Source organism: Fukomys damarensis, unplaced genomic scaffold (assembly GCF_012274545.1).
Source record: "Fukomys damarensis isolate Sample0158 unplaced genomic scaffold, DMR_v1.0_HiC HiC_scaffold_9, whole genome shotgun sequence".
NCBI lineage: Eukaryota > Metazoa > Chordata > Mammalia > Rodentia > Bathyergidae > Fukomys > Fukomys damarensis.
Genome location: NW_022900921.1, coordinates 32,281,696 through 32,299,471, shown reverse-complemented (window position 1 = coordinate 32,299,471; position 17,776 = coordinate 32,281,696).

The window sequence follows — 17,776 nt, the reverse complement described above, 5'->3', positions numbered from 1 at the left end:
ATATATATTTAACTACACTAGCATATCTTCTTAAACTCATCTGGAAAAGTGGGGTGAAGAGGTAAGTTGACATTCCAAACCACATAACCTATAAATGGCTACATGAGGTCTTTTATTATTTACTTCCCCAACTCACTTCAGACTACCAACTCTTACCTCCCCAAAATGTCTGTGAACACCTGGGCAGGAATCAGGCGTTCTCCAGGTCAGTCACCTTCCTACCCCAATAGCTCCACCACTAACACTGCTCAGTGTAGAACAGGCCCTATGCCATTCATATTTCTGAAGTATTTTCAGTGGTTGCAACTGACAATATGACAGAAGCAGCAGTCCATGGAGCCTCAACAATTTTAGAAAATGAATGAATTTCTAGATAGGTACTCAAATTATCATGTTATTTAAAATTTCCAAAGTGACCAATGTTTTTTATTATCCTTCTTTTGCTCCTCTCACATTCATCTTAATATATTTCGCTTGTGGCCTGTATTCACCCTCCTAATCTCTTGTTAAAAGGAGGCTAAAGGGAATAAAGATAAATATTTTCAGTGGTGACTCAGCAACTTTTTAGTTTCTTAATTGTGAGGAAAAGAAAAAGACCCAAGTAGGTTCTAAATTTAAAAGAAAACCATTTGGTTTCTGGGACTAAGCAAGATAAATCACATTCAGTTTAAGTTATTCTATTCACATAAGTACAGATTTTTTCATTTATTAACTTTGTAAATTTACTAACAAATCAATGCTTGTTACATTTTAATAATCATTTCTTTTATATTTGAAAAATTAGCCCATCCAGCTCACCACAAAAACATGCAAAGAGAAAACCGTATAATGTAGGCCACATTGCTAAAGAGCACATAAAATAACCTATGGATTTGCCCCCAGGTTCAATGAAGAAATTTTAGTTACAATTTGGGACAATAGAAAGCACACAGGAGAATGCAATACAACACAATACTTTCTGCATAAGTACGTTCATACAATTCCAGTAACAGTTTAGTTTGTTGGTACATTTTAGGTTTACGGTACAGTTACATTCATTATTGGGATCTTGTACCTTTACGTGACAAGTCTTGGTTCTCCTTTTTTCCCCTTATCCCTGCCCTCCCTTCACCCCTCCTCCCCTACTCATTTACAAAAACTTTATTTCCTTTTTTTCATTTTCTCATATTTTTTCTTTTCCCTTATTACCTTTCCCCTACCTTTCCCACTTTACCTACACCTTTAGCCCTTTTCTTCCTATTTCACATTGTCAATTGATCTTATGTACCATTATAGTTTTTCACACCAGAGAAACTATTCGGTATTTATATGTGTGACTTATTAATTTCACGTAGGAGTATATCCTCAAAATGTATCCATTTTCCTATGAATGAATCTAATTTCTCATTCTTTATGGTTGATTATTCCATTTTATAGGAAAACTACATCTTCTTTATCCAGTTTCCAACTGATGGGCAAATGGGATGTTTTCAAGTTTGAGCTATTGCAAACAAGTAAACTAGTCCTCTTCAAGAATTCATTGGCCTGCACATGTTGTCAAGGATAAAGGATCAAGCAGAAACAGGCTGGTACTGAAAGGAACACACTCAATCACACTGTCAGTTGCTGTCCTTATGAATTTGGATCACTTACTTGATCTAAGATTCATTTTTCATGTGAACCCTTGGAATAAGATCACCAAAAGATATATAGTGTATCCAGTTAAATTTGAATTTCATTTAAACAAGGGATAAAATTAGCAGCAAAACAAAAAGAAAAATGCAATGTCCCACAGTTTTTACCTGAAATTAATTTTGAACTTAGCATCCCCTATTTTTATTTGTTATGCCTAGAAATGCCACAAAGTAATAATAATCCTTATTCATAGCATTTTGGTGAAGATTCAATAACATAAGTCTATCGCTAGATATTATACTAGTGAACTTTTCAAATGTTTCAACTCTCAATATTGATACCAATCTGATAAAGAAAAGATGGGTATTATTTCCATTTTCCAGATTAATCAGAAAGGCTGAAATTTAGGAATCTCTCAACTGTTGTAGCAATAGAAGAGGAAAAGAAAAAGTGAAGCCATAACTGGTCATTTGATAGATGCAGATAAAAACAACACTGAGATTCCACCTCACCCCACAAAAATGGCTATTATCAAGAAATCAACCAATAACAAATGTTGGCGGGGTTGTGGGGAGAAAGGAACCCTTCTCCATTGTTGGTGGGAGTGCAGTCTGGTGCAACCACTAAGGAAATCCATATGGAGATACCTCAAAGAGCTGGGATTAGAGGTTCCATGTGACCCAGCCATCCCTCTGCTGGGTATCTTTCCAAAAGAATTAAAAGAATCATATTACAGTGATATATGCACACCTATGTTTATAGCAACACAGTTTGCAATAGCTAAAACTTGGAAACAGTCCATTTGTCCATGAGTTGGAAACTGAATAAAGAAGATGTGGTTTTTCTATAAAATGGAATACTTCTCAGCCATAATGAGGAATTAGAGTCATTCATAGGAAAATGGATACATATTGAGGATATACTCCTAAGTGAAATAAATCACACATGTGTAAATACTGAATAGTTTCTCTGGTGTGAAAAATTATAATGGTACATAAGATCCTAATGATATAATTGACAATGTGAAATAGGAAGAAAGGGGCTAAATATGTAGAGGAAATGAGAAGGGTAGGGGAAAAGTAGCAAGGAAAAAGAAAAAAATATGAGAAAATGAAAAAATGGAAATAAGGTGTTTGTAAATAGGGAAGAGAGGAGAGGGTGAAGGAAGGGCAGGGACAAGGGGAAAACATGAGAACCAATACCTGTCATATAAAGGTGCAAGAACCCAATGATGAATGTAACTGTACTGAATACCTAAAATGTACCAACAAACTCAATAAGAGAGAGAAGAAAAAAAGAAAAAGGAAGCAAACAGTGCTCTGCAAGTGTATACTCAAACCTCATAGCTTTTAATCTAATGCACATTCAGAGAATGGTATGGTGGTGCACATCTGTATTCCCAGCACTCAGGAGGCTGAGACAGAAGGATCACTGTGTGTTCATGGACAACCTGGGCTATACCAGATTTTGGACCTATCCAAAACACTGATGTAGCTCAGTTCAAAGACCCTGGGTTTAATCCCCAGTACCACCATCAACAAGAAAAAAGTATATGCATTCCTGGGGACTCAATGACACCAATTTCCATTATCTAATAATAGTTAAAATTTAAAAGGATGGCTTTTGCCTGTAATCTCAGCTACTCAAGAAGCTGAGGCAGGATGATTGAAAGTCTGAAGCCAACTTAGACTGCATGTTAAGACCCTATCTTAAAAAAAAAAGAAAAAAAAAAGACTGCATCAGTGTGACCTCCACTTGAGCTGACCTGGATCTTCTATGAATTTCTTTCATGCTTGAGATACTAGTAGTATAATGTATATCCAACTACAATGGTTTAAATACTTTGGCTTCTTTAACTCACTCTGGGACATGTACACAGGGGCAGGTTATTGCTGAGTCACCTCATGAGCCCCTGCTCTCCCATACCATTGAGTTCCTCTGGTATGGAAGGACAAATCAGTCTGAGCATTACTTCCATACCTCAACATGTTAGGCTGTCTGCCAAGATTTTAGTCTTGGGTAAAGCATGAAAATAGATGGTTTATCTGGTGGCTTTCAACCTATTTCCTTTCAGATTCACTCTTGTGATTATGGAGTTAAAAAGTGACAAGTATCAATTGATGTTTGTATACTTTCTTTGTGCATTTAGACTACCAAGGCAAGGTGGACTGCTCTGAAATTCAAAGCTCACTCTGTTCTACTTAGCTGTTTATCTTCACAACAACTTTTAAAATGTCTTGGTAAGCTTTTGGTAGAGATTAATTTACTTACCTCATTAATACTAATTCTACAGACAGTACTCTTTAACCATAGAAACTAACCCTGGATTCTCTAGGGTGCTTCCTGGGCTGGAAGTGTCAAGAAGCACTCATTGCACTTAGTTCCATCTGACAATGATGGGATTGGTAATGCTCAAAGGATGAGAGGGGGATGACTGAAGTAGATATTCAGAACCCAGCTGCCTGGATGAAGAACTGGTGAAAGGCTTTTGAGGGGAGAAAAAAAAACACAAAGAAATAAAAACATAGACAAAAAAAGATCAAACAAGTATCAAGCAAGTACACCTTTAATTCCAGTTGTGGAGGCTGAGAAGCATAAAAACCGGAGCCCAGCCTGGGCAACTTAGAAAGTCCCTATTTTCAAATTAAAAAGGGCTCATTGTTAGAGCTCCCCTGTGTTCAATGGTTAGGGCTGGGAGAACAAAAAGACCAGAAGGGATGTAGCCCATTTCCTTGGCCTTTCTGGTTAGACCCAGAAAGATCAGTTTCTTTTAGCTTCTGAGAGAAGTCAGCTTGGGTTGGTCTGCCTCCTGGAGCTGCTGTTATTTTGGCTTCAAAGAGAGATTAAATAATCTGCACCACAGAAGATTTAGACCAAGTGGTGAACCAGGACCTCCCTGGTGAAAACCAAGGCAGGAGTGCTTGTATTGGCCAGTGAGGCTGCAATGAGCCATGCTCAATAGTGGGGAGACCACTGGTAGAACCAACAAGCAAATACTAAGAACTGGGAGTGTTGGGCTGGGGATTTAGCTCAGCAGTTTGGTAGCCTGCCTTGCAAGCGCAAAGACCCGAGTTCAATCCCCAGTACAAAAAAAAAAAAAAAAAAAAAAAAAAAGAACTGGGAGTGTTTTCCACTGGGAAAAACTTATAGTTGATTCACAAATACCTGGAAATTAACCTTTTCCTACATTGATGGTAGTATACCAGGAAGAAAGAAAATGCAATACTAAATTACAAAAAAATGAGTGCCAGTTTTATCCTTCTAGTTGGCCTTGAATGAGTCACTTCACATAACTTAATTGATATGACAAAGGGGCCCATGCTTTGAACATTCTATTCCAGGCATCCAATTGGTTTTACACAGAGACACTGTACTCAAGTGGTTTCTCTTTTTCCTATATGAATTTAGGATATTTAGGTTGGAAAGAATTGGGACCTAAAGTTTCCTAATCTATATGTCCCCCCAGGTTTGTAGGGATTTCCTTCCTCCTCATCCTCCATCCCCTTAACTAGACTTCTGGAAAACTACACCTCCTCCTGGAGACCTTCTATTCTACCTTCATGAGGAGAGGCAAGTAAATTCTACCAAACAGCAATAGATACAACCCTGGCTTTGCACCTTGACTTTTATATTTGTTTTTGGCCAAGTTGGTTTGGGATCCCTCATACTTCATCCTGCTTTCCAGAAGAATCGCTTGACTCAGGCTTGTAAACACTTCACATTACCAGATACAGTACTTCCAGAAAGATATGGGGTGACAGGAAGCAATTTTCTTGACTTACTATACAATATTAGCTGTTTGGTCTTGTATCTAGATGTACCCCTAAAGCCTTATGCAGTCATAGGTGGGGCTTTTCAGAGATGGCTGGACCTAGAGTGTGTGGTGCTGGAATCAAGGGTGTCTAATTACTAAATCAGTTCACTGATAGGTTTGGCATAGTTCTGGCTAGGATTAAGAGTGTGAATGTTACATAAAATATAAGAGACAGACAAAGTGAAAATGTCCTCTTATCTGCTATTTGCCCTGGACTATTTCTCCTCTGTGATACTACTCTGCCATGCCACCCTGCCTTGCAGGCAAGCAACCATGAACTGAAACTCTGTAAACTGTAAGCCAAGTAAATCATTTCTCCTCTAACTTTGGGTTTTGGGTATTTTGTGTCAGCAATGAGAAAAGTAACTAAAACAGAGTTTGCTACCAAGAGTGGGGTTGTTCCTTCAACATTAGCTGACCATGTGGTTCAGGAACCTTTGGGACTGGCTTGTGGCAAGAGTTTGGAAAGGTTCAGAGATGCCAGCTGAAAAAGAAGCCCTATAAAGCTTTAGGTTGTACTTGATGGGAGATTCTGATCAGAGCTCAGAAGACTACAATACTGATAGAAATGATGCCAGTAAAGACCAGGCTCAGGAGATATCTTCTGTGAAGAAGGACAGCCTTGGCTGTGGACTCCAGATGATGTGTCTTATACTTTGGCAGAAAATTTGTCTTCATTTTCCTCAAGCCTTGAGACTGAGATTAAAAGTGACAGAATAATTAATCTTGCAAAAGAAATTTCAAGGCAGTTTAATGTTGAGACTGTGACATGGCTAGTTGGGGGCTTTTAACCAGATTTATGTTGAGAGTCAAGAGAAAGAGACCAGCAGAATGATTTTAAATGTTTTCGGTTTGGGCAGAAAGGAAGCTGCAGTAAAGTTGTAGCCTGCAAAGATGGAACAGAGGAGAAATAGGTCACAGAAAAGACTAGCAAGGGTCCACAACCTCCACTGACTGCACACCACCAGCTCCAGCAAGGAAGGCTGCCCAGGGATCTCTTCCGCTGCCTGCTTGGGGCCCATCCAGTGGGTCCATGACCTCCCCTGACTGTGTGGCACCAACTCCAGCAAGGAAGGTAGCCAGGTGAGCGCACTTGAAACACCCCCACGACCTGCCCCTCCAACCCCACCCCCAGTTCTCAAACCTCCTGATTGGGCCAGTCCTTGGACCCACTCTGCAGAAGCATAAATGGTCATAAAAGGTATTTTTCTGAGCTCCCAACTTCAAACATCTTTAAAGAAAGGGCAGGGGAAACCTGTAATAGAACTGAGTGGAGTTCAACCCTGGGGGTTGGGAAACTCAATTTAGGCCTTTTGGCCTGAGGTCAGTCTGAGTTGTGGGGATCTGCCATTGACTAGCTGAGATTAGGGGACTTGGTTCTGCACATGGCTGTACACGTGGAATAATATGACAGCAGAGACATGATCTGAAAGAGGCCCTTCAAATTCTTTTTTTTTTCTTTTCCTCATTCCACCCTGCAATTTCTTTCTTTTTTCTGTCCTCTTTCTCCAACTCAGTCTCTTGCTCCACCATATTATCCTTCATCTCCCTTTCTATTCCTGCTCCTGCCCTGATTCAGACTTCTATCATTTTTTCTTTTTTCTTTATGTTCTTTTCTCCTGTCATTTTATCTCATTCATGACTCAGTAGCTTCAAGGGAAGGTGAGTCCCTGTTACTGTTAAGGGGATATAGTCTTGTCCTTATTCCTGCACTCTGTCTATCCCCTTTGAAGTTTATAGTTTTGTAAACATTGTATGGTCATTCTACATCCTCCGGCTTCACTTGAAACCTTCTCCAATTCTTTCACTTATCTACTCCTCTGGTCCTAACTCAGTCTAAGCCCCCACCCTAAATGATAAAGATGCTATATTAAAAAGCATATTTACTGCAAACATATTTGGGGCTGATTCTTGATATTAATTTAATTCACATGGTTTAAGGGTGATAGATTACCATAAGTGCTCAATCTGAAAGCTGTGCTTGATCCTTTTGGGCTGCTGAATGTATCAATTAGGACAAAGGATTGTGATTGATGTAATGAGTTGTTTTCTCAGATATTATGAAAATGAGGATATCTATGAGTCATTAGAGACTCAAAAGCTATAGCACAACTATATCAGAAAGATTTAAGTAATAACCCAGAAATTAAATCAAGGACAACGCAACAACGAAAATAAAAATGAGAAAACACTTAAAACAAGACACAAAGACAGACTTCCAGCTCTCCAATGGCAAACAGTGGGGCAAATGAGGATGAAAGACTGATAGCGAACCAGCAGGACACCCTGGCCCCATAGCACAGGAGGTAACAGAACAGATCAATCAGGATCTAGAAAAATTCAAAACAGAAATAACTTCCCAGATAACCATAGAGATGGTGAGCAAAATGGAAGTCATGATTTGTGACTCTAGGACAGAAACTGACAAAAAAAAAAATAGATGAGCTCAGAACCATGATAGAAGCCATGAAGGCTCAGCATAAGAAAGAAATGGAAACAATGAATGCCCAACAGAGGAAAGAAATGGAATCCTTAAAAGAGATACAGATATCCAGGAGATAAAAACTCTATTGAAAGTGTATACAACAGAATAAAAGATTGCAAAGATAGAATTTCAGATATAGAAGATAGGATTGCAGTCAGTGACCATGAAAAGATCTCTTAAAAACAGTAAGGGATCATGAGAAGTCGATCCAACAACTTCTAGATGATGCAAAGAAAAATAACATGAGACAGATAGGAATCCATGAAATAGCAGGAGAAAATGCAAATGACTTAAAAAAGCTCTTCACAGAATTAATGACAGAAAACTTCCCAAACAGAAGGGAAGAATTAGACATACAGATAAGTGCGGCATATAGAACTCCAACTAGCCACAATCAAAAAAAAAAATCTACACCTAGACATATAATAATCAAGATCCCAGAAATCCAACAGATGAAAAAAATACTACAAGCAGTGAGAGAAAAGAAACAAATCATATGCAAAGGAAAGCCCATCAGAATCACAGCAGACTTTTCAACGCAAACCCTTAGGACAAGGAGAGCCTGGAGTGAGGCATTTCAAGTCCTAAAAGAAAACAACCTCCAACCTAGACTAATGTATCCTGCAAAACTCTTTCAAAATGGATGGGGAAATAAGATATGTCCACAACAAAGAACACCTGAGAAACTTCATGAACACCAAACCAACACTACAAACAATTCTAAACAATATCCTAGAAAAGGACAATGAAGGTCACAACACCATGAGGCCCAACAGAACAAATCAAATAGTCAAGGCAAGAAACTAAAAGGAGGAGGTAGAAAAAGTAAAAAGAGTAAACAAAAGGACAATAATATGACAATAATAAGTCAGAACATATTAGTTATAACCATCAATGTTAATGGCCTCAATTCACCAATTAAGAGAAATAGACTGGCAGAATGGATTAAGAAGCAAAATCCAACAATATGTTGTATACAAGAAACACACCTAGTACAAAAAGAAGCCCATAGACTGAAAGTGAAAGGATGGAAAACAATTCTCCATGCGTCAGGAGCCCAGAAAAAATAAGGGGTAGCAATCTTATTCTCAGATAAAGTAAATTTCAAACCAAAACTGATTAACAGAGACAAAGAAGGCCACTACATTCTTGTAAAGGGAACAATTCAAGTGGAAGAGATGACAATCATAAACATATATGCACCAAATATAAATGCCCCCAGCTATATAAAACAAATATTAAGTAACATGAAAAACCAAATAACCACTAATACAATTGTAGTGGGGGATTTAAATACCCCACTATCACAAATTGACAGAACATCTATGCAGAAAATCACCAATGAACTACTAGAACTGAACCAAGCTTTGGAACACATGGACTTAATAGACCTCTATAGAGTATTCCACCCCACAAAATCAGAATATACATTCTTTTCAGATGTACATGGGTCATTCTCCAAGATAGACCACATACTAGCTCACAGAACAGGTCTGAATAAATGCAAAAGAATGGAAGTTATCCCCTGTATATTATCAGATCATAGTGCAATCAAGCTGGAGATCAATAGCACAAGAAACTGTAGGAACTTCACAAGCACATGGATATTGAACAACACTCTCCTGAACAATCAATGGATCACAGATGAAATTAGAGAAGAAATTAGACAGTTTTTACAAATAAATGAAAATGCCAATACAACATACAGGAATCTATGGGGCACAATGAAAGCAGTTCTACATGGAAAATTCATAGCACTGAATGCCCACACTAGGAAAACTGAGCGAGCTCAAATAAACAACCTAATTGAGCTCAAACAAACAACCTAATGATGAATCTTAGACTCCTAGAAAAACAAGAGCAAGAAAAACCAAAAAACTCAAACAAGAGAGGAAATTATAAAGATAAGAGCAGAACTCAATGCAATGGAAACTAAGAAAACAATACAAAAAATAAATGAATTGAAGAGTTGGTTTTTGAAAGAATAAATAAAATTGATAAACACTTAGCTACCTTATCAGTACAAGAGAGGAAATTATAAAGATTCGAGCAGAAATCCATGCAATGGAAACTAAGAAAATGATACAAAAAATAAATGAAACAAAGAGCTGGTTTTTTGAAAGAATAAAAAAAAATCAACAAACCCTTAGCTAATCTTATCAAAAAAAGGAAAGAAAAGGCTCAGACCCATGCAATCAGGAATGCAAAAGGTGAAGTCACAACAGATCCAACAGAAATTGAGAGGATCATTAATACCTACTTTGAGAACCTGTACTCTAATAAAATGGAAAACACAGAAGAAATGGACAGATTTATAGATACTTCTGAATTGCCAAAGTGGAACAAAGAAGATAAAAACATTTTAAACACCCCAATTAAAGTCAGTGAAATTGAAAATGTAATTAAAAATTTACCAACAAAGAGAAGCCCAGGCCCTGATGGATTCACTGCTAAATTTTACAAGACATTTACAGAAGAATTACTGCCTATACTCTTCAAACTTTTCAATAAAATTAAAAGGGAAGCTATACTTCCAAATTCATTCCTGGAAGCAAGTATCACTTTGATTCTCAAACCAGGGAAAGACACAACTAAAGAAGAGAACTACAGGCCAATCTCCTTAATGAATATAGATGCAAAAATCCTTAATAAGATACTAGCAAACAGCATACAGGGGATTATCAAGAAGATCATCCACCCTGACCAAGTCGGATTTATTCCAGGGATGCAAGGATGGTTCAACATACGTAAGTTAATAAATGTAATACACTATATTAACAAAGTCAAGGACATAAACCACATGATCCTCTCAATAGATACAGAAAAAGCATTTGACAAAATTCAACACCCATTCACGATAAAAAAAAACCTGCAAAAAATTGGAATAGATGGTCTATATCTCAACTTACTAAAAGCTATCTATGAAAAACTAACAGCCAACATCATATTAAATTGCCAAAAACTGACAACCTTCATGTTAAAATCAGGACCAAGACAAGGATGTGCACTATCACCACTCCTCTTCAATATAGTTCTGGAACATTAGCCATAGTAATTACACAAGAGAAAGAAATTAAAGCAATAAAGATAGGAAAGGAAGAAGTTAAACTGTCATTATTTGCTGTTGATATGATACTCTACATTGAAGACCCAAAAAACTCCACCAAAAGACTTCTAGACTTAATTGACAGATTCAGTAGAGTACCTGGATACAAGGTGAACACCCAAAAATCAATAGCCTTCTTATATACAAATAACAGACTCACTGAGAGAGAAATAAGGGAAAAAAATCCTTTTATCACATGAGAAATTCCAACACTATATTTCACAGAACTAGAAAAAAGAATCCAAAAATTCATTTGGAACTATAAGAGACCTAGAATAGTAAAACCCATCCTAGGGAACAGACACATGGCAGTGGGTATAATAATTCCCAATTTGAAACTGTCCTGTAAAGCCACTGTGATAAAAACAGCATGGTACTGGCAAAGAAACAGGCCTGAAGATCAGTGGAACAGATTGGAAGAACAGAACTAGAAAAAAGAATCCAAAAATTCATTTGGAACTATAAGAGACCTAGAATAGTAAAACCCATCCTAGGGAACAGACACATGGCAGTGGGTATAATAATTCCCAATTTGAAACTGTCCTGTAAAGCCACTGTGATAAAAACAGCATGGTACTGGCAAAGAAACAGGCCTGAAGATCAGTGGAACAGATTGGAAGACACAAAAACAACTTCATATGTACTCAGCTACCTCATCTTTGACAAAGGAGCCAACCATCCTCACTGGAGCTAAGATAGTCTCTTTAATAAATGGTGTTGGAAAAACTGGATTTCACCCTGCCAAAGATTAAAACTGGACCCTTATCTTTCACCATGAGCTAAATTAAAATCCAAGTGGATTAAAGATCTAAATATTAAAACAGAAACACTAAAATTACTGGAAGATAAATTAGGCAGAACTCTGGAAGACATTGACATAGGAAAAGACTTTATGAACAAATCCTCAGTAGCATGGGAACTAGCAGAAAGAATCAACAACTGGGATCTCATCTTATTAAAAAGCTTCTGCACTGCAAAAGACACCATCAGCAGAACTAAGAAACAACCTACAATGTGGGAAAAACTTTTTACCAGCTGCTCCTCAGACAAAGGACTATTATCTAGAATATATAATAAACAACCAGCCCCCGCAAATATAAAGACCCAATTCTAAATGGGCATCTGAAATGAAAAAAACATTTCTCAGACAAAGAAGTAAAAGCAGCAAGTAAATATATGAAAAAAAGCTCCACATCACTGGTCAATTGAGAGATGCAGATGAAAACAACACTGAGACTCTCCACCTCACCCCACAAAGAATGGCTGTAGTCAAGAAATCAAACAATAACAAATGTTGGCGGGGCTGTGAGGAGAGAGGAACCCTTTTCCATTGTTGGTGGGAGTGCAGACTGGTGCAACCACTATGGAAATCAATATGGCAATACCTCAAAGAGCTGGGACTGGATGTTCCATTTGACCCAGTTATCCCTCTGCTGGGTATCTTTCCAAAAGTACTAAAAGAAGACCAGCCTGGGCTAGATAGTGAGTTCTTGGTCAGTCTCAACTACATAGTGAGACCCTGTCTCAAAAAACAAAAAAATAAAATAAAACAACTAATTAACACAAAGGTTAAGTAACATTCCCAAGTAGCCAGTAAATAGCAAAACCAGAATTCAAACCAGGCAATCTAGTCAATAAACCATGCATTTGTCCACTCTATTAAACCATATGTCCAATTTGACAAAAAAATATATACAGAAGGGGATAAGAGAGTGCTTCGTATCCCCTAGGTAACAGGAAGCAGATAGGAAATGGAAATAATAATGCACATGCCCATAGGGAAGCAGAAACATGAAGCAAAGAGACAAACAATAACATTTGAGTTTCAAATTCAACTTATTCTACAGAGAGGGGGAAGAAAAAGAAACATTACCCTGGAATTCCAAGATACACCCAGGTTTCCTAAAATCAAATTTGCAAGTTAATTAATTACAACCATTAGAAACTTTTTGGTACTTCCTAGTCCTTAATTGATTTGGAAATAATTTCCATGAACTTTTATTTCTAACAATATGTGGTCTAGAATGCTACTGCTCAGAAGGCAGTCTGTGGACCAGAAGCAATGATATCACCTAAGAATCTTCTATAAATACAGCTTCTCAGGCATCCCTAATCTACTAAGCTAGAAATCTGCAACGAGGAAGATCCTCAGGTGGTATTTATGTACATTAAACTTAAGAAACCCTTGCCAGAATAACATTAAAACTCTTTCATGTATAGCATCTAGAGTAATTCAATAACACAATTTGATGTAAAAGCATGACCAAGGGAAAAAACCCCACCTACTGAAAATAAAGAGGAAAATTTAAAACTGAAATATAGTGTAAATGAAAATGGTAAATGGAAGCTAAAACTTCTTTGATATCAGTAAGTGTAAATGGAGGGTGCTACTAAATGATTCAAATGTTAATAACCAAAAATAATCAAGGGACAGCCTTGAACCTAAGCAAATCAGAGTGGTGAAGCTGACTCTACACAAAGTTATAATATTGAAAAGGATCCACCATGAGGAAAAGAGTACCGGTGGGCTGGAGATTTAGCTCTCAATGGTTTGATCACCTGCCTTGCAAGCACAAGGTCCCGAGTCTGGTCCCTGGTACAAAAGAGAGACAGACAGAGAGAGAGAGAGAGAGAGAGAGAGAGAGAGAGAGCTGGAGGAAAAAAATACTCCCAGCCACCAGAGCTAAAGGCCAAACAGTGGATGAAAATAGTGTGGTATTAGCAGAAAAGCAGACACATACACTAAACAGAGAACAAAAATCATAGAAATGAACTCACACATTTATAGCTATTTGATCCTCAGTGAAGGTTCTAAGGACATTCACTGGGGAATGGACAATCTCTTCATACAAATGGTGCTAGGAAAACTGGATATTCCAAAGCACAGAAATCAACTCTAAATAAATTAAAAACATAATAGTAAAACCCCAAGTAGTTTCATAGGAAACTGCTATTAGAAGAAAGTAGAAGGGTCAAAATGTGGTATGCATATATATACTGATTCTACCTCAATGAATGTAATTATGTACTATGTGCTGCAAATATATATTTAAAAAAGAAAGGAAACAGAGGAGATGCTTCACCATGTTGGTCTGGGCAAGGATTTTTTATTTAAATCAGACAAAACAAAGGGAACAAATGCAACAGAGCGATGGGATTACATCAAACTGAAAATCTTCTGTATAGCAACAGAAACAGTCAATAGAGTGTAAAGATGACCTACAGAGTGGGAGAAGTATATGGCAACTATTCATCTGACTAGAGGTCGCTATCCATGATAGATAGATAGATAGATAGATAGATGATAGATAGATAGATAGATAGATAGATAGATAGATAGATAGATAGAGAACTGAAACAACTTGATATAAGACCCACGAATAATCCAGTGGGGGTGGAGGGGTTGAAGGGAGGGCAGAGGAATGAGGAAAAAAATAAGAACCAAGATATATCATGTAAAGGTACAAATTCCCAGTGATGAATGTCATCATATTGTATGCCTAAAATGTACCAATAAACCTAATGAATTTTTTAAATGATAAATAGGCCTAAAAAGATATTTCTCTAAAGAAATATGCCCAATAGGAAAAAAAATGTTCAGTATCACAAATCATCAGGGAAATGCAAATTAAAGCCACAATGAGATATCATCTCTTACGGTTTACATATATAATGTCCTCAAAAATCTCATGTGTTCAGAACTGGGACTCTGGGAAGGTGACTGGATTATGAGGCACTACACTCAGTGGACTGATCCACTGATAGTTTCACAGCTGACTGCTCTTATGAGGTGGGGACTGATCAGAAGAGGTGGATCATTGAAGGAAGGACATGAAAGGGTATACTCATTTCAGCTCCTACCTCCACTCTCTCTTTCTCTTCCTAGCTGCTGAGAGATGAACAGTTTTCTCCACCATAACCATGATGTTTCTTCCTTGGAGGCAGTCAACCATGGACTAAATCCTCTGAACCATGAGCCAAATTAAACTTTTCCTCCTTTTATTATTTTTTTTAAGATTAGGAAAAATTTATTGAGGGAAAGAAAGCTTCTGTTTAAGAGAAAAAGAAGGGGGACCAGAAAGTGGATTTCCTACTCACCCCACTTCTCAAAATTGTTTTATACAGCAAAGTCATGTGGTGAGGTGGGTACAAAGTGGGAAAAAACTGTAAGACCCAATGGAAAATAAGGTAGGCATAAGATGGGTGGGGCAAAACTATAACCAACCAATAAGATTACAAGTACAGTCACCTAGGTAATACTGATTAAATGATGGTCAAATGGGGTAGCAAGTCATGTAGAAAGCATACAAGGATTTTCAGTAAGGGTGGGGGTCAGGGACATTTCCAGAAAAGGCTAGGTTAAGACCTCAGCTCCCCCACCCAGGTGATTGAAACCTACTTATGATATCAATCACCGCTATTTATCCCCAGGGGAAGCACATGAGTGTAGTAGTTTCCTATTACAATTCTGGCCTTCAGTGAATGTGTCTTGATTTTCCTCCAGATTTGCTCCTTGCTGTGTTGGCTCCTTGAGGTCTGGCTACTTGAGCGTGATCCTAACTGACTACAAGATATCTAATTAACTTACCTATTTGCAATATTCCCCTCTCTGAAGAAGTACCCCTAACTGCTGTGAGGGGCAAAGGGCAAAGACAGCTCTGGCTGCTTCCAGCTGAAGAGGGTCATAGTTATGATCAGCCATTAGATTTACTCTACAGAGGGTCTGTCTAAAGGCCTTTAATAGGTACCAGATATTGTCATCTTGGGAGTTTCATAGCTTTTAAGTCTGGAGGAGACAAAGCCAAAGAAATAGCTAAAGAATACATAGGCCAAATTATAAAGTTAGCAGGTTTGCTATGAATACAGCCCACAAAGAGGATAAGGAGAAGGTCCAGGAGACTTCAGAATCCAACATAAAAATGGTATTGTATAGTTTAGCAGTTATGAGCTGTTTACAGGGTCAATCTGGTGGATCCCAGTAAAAGAAATATAGTATATTTGTCATTGTTCCTATTTGTATGTCTGCTTGGAGTTTGGCAGCCTCAAAGACATAGGATTCTGTAGGAAAGATTCCTTTGTGTCCTGGATCTTGTAGACCTTGAGGGGCCAGGGACAAAATATTGGCTGTCCTCATAGCCCAGTTAGCTTTCTAGTTTGGGTCTCCAAACATTCTGTAAGTTTTATCTTGAAATTCAGCAGCCACAGAGGAGGGAAGTGCCTTAAACCAAACACGATTGAGAACTCTGACCAGTAATATTGGTGAAAGACCTCCAAAATGATATAGGGGAAGAAATGTAACTCCCAAACCTGCTAGATATCCAAAATGTGAGTTCATATTCTCTAAAATCAAGGAATGAATTTGAGGAAGAATGGAAGTTAAGAGTAGGAAAAATTTATTGAGGGAAAGAAAGCTTCTAAGAGAGACAGAAGGGGGACAAGAAAGTGGATTTCCCCCTCCTTTTGTTTTGAATGTTGAGTATTGCATTCAGCAACAGAAAAGCTAATGCATTATCTCATGTAAGTTAGAATGGCTACTTTCAACAAGCTAAAAATAGTAAGTGTTGGCAATGATTTGGGGGGAAAAGTAACCTTCACACACTGTTGAGAGGAATGTAAATTGCATAACCATTATGGAGAACATTATGGAGTTTCCTCAAACAAGCAAAATAACTGACATGATTCATCAATTCTACTACTGCATATATATCATTAGGAAAAGAAATAAGTATGTCAAGAGATGTGTACACTCCATATTGTTGCAGCACTATTCACAATAGCCAATAAAAGAAATCAATTGTTCATCCACTGAAGGGTGGATAAAGAAAATACAGTGTAAACATACACAATGGAATACTATTGGGCCATAAAAAGGTTGAAATCCTGTTGTTTGCAACAATAGGAATGGAACTGGAGAATATCACTTTAAGTGAAAGAAGAAAAACACAGAAAGACAAGTGGTATGTGACTTCATTCATATGTGAAATCTAAAATTCATCTCACAAATGTTAAGAACATAATAGTAGTTAATAGAAGTCAGAGAAAATAGGAGAAATGGATGAGGAAGGTTTGGTTACTAGGTACAAAGTTATGTTAAGATAAATAAGCTATTATATTACATAGTAACATAAGTGTAGATAAATCATAATTAATTGTGCATTTCAGAAAATCAAGAAGCATATTTGAATATTTTCACTACAAATAAATGAATTCTTGAGGAGACAGATTAAAATAGTAACAAAACATGAAATCCTGGGAAAATGGGGAATCTGATTTTGAGTTCCATGTTTGTAGTCTCATGACCAGTTTTAAACAAAACAAAAAAGTCATAAGGCTTACCAAAAAAAGGACAAACATATTTCCTGAAGTAACATGTAGGACATAGGCAAATAAATATCCCAGTGAACAGGTAGAGCAGCAAATTAAAAATCTTAAGAGAGAATGAATGCAGTAGAAGACAGATCTAAGAAATGATCACAGCTGAAACCATGATAGAGAGATACAAACCATGACAGAGGTAAAGCAGAATGTAAGAGAGAGTGAGAAAGTTCAACATGTGTCTTATAAGGGAGAGGGAGAAAAAAGTATGAAAAAAGCAGTTTTTCTTGGAGATTAAACCTAGATCCTCGAGCATGTTATACATATACTCTACCACTATACCGCCTGTCCCAACAAAGCAATATTGAATGAGAAAATAGCTGTGAAGCTTCTATACTTTCTGAAAGATGAAAACTTAGTTTCAGGAATCACAGTAATTCCC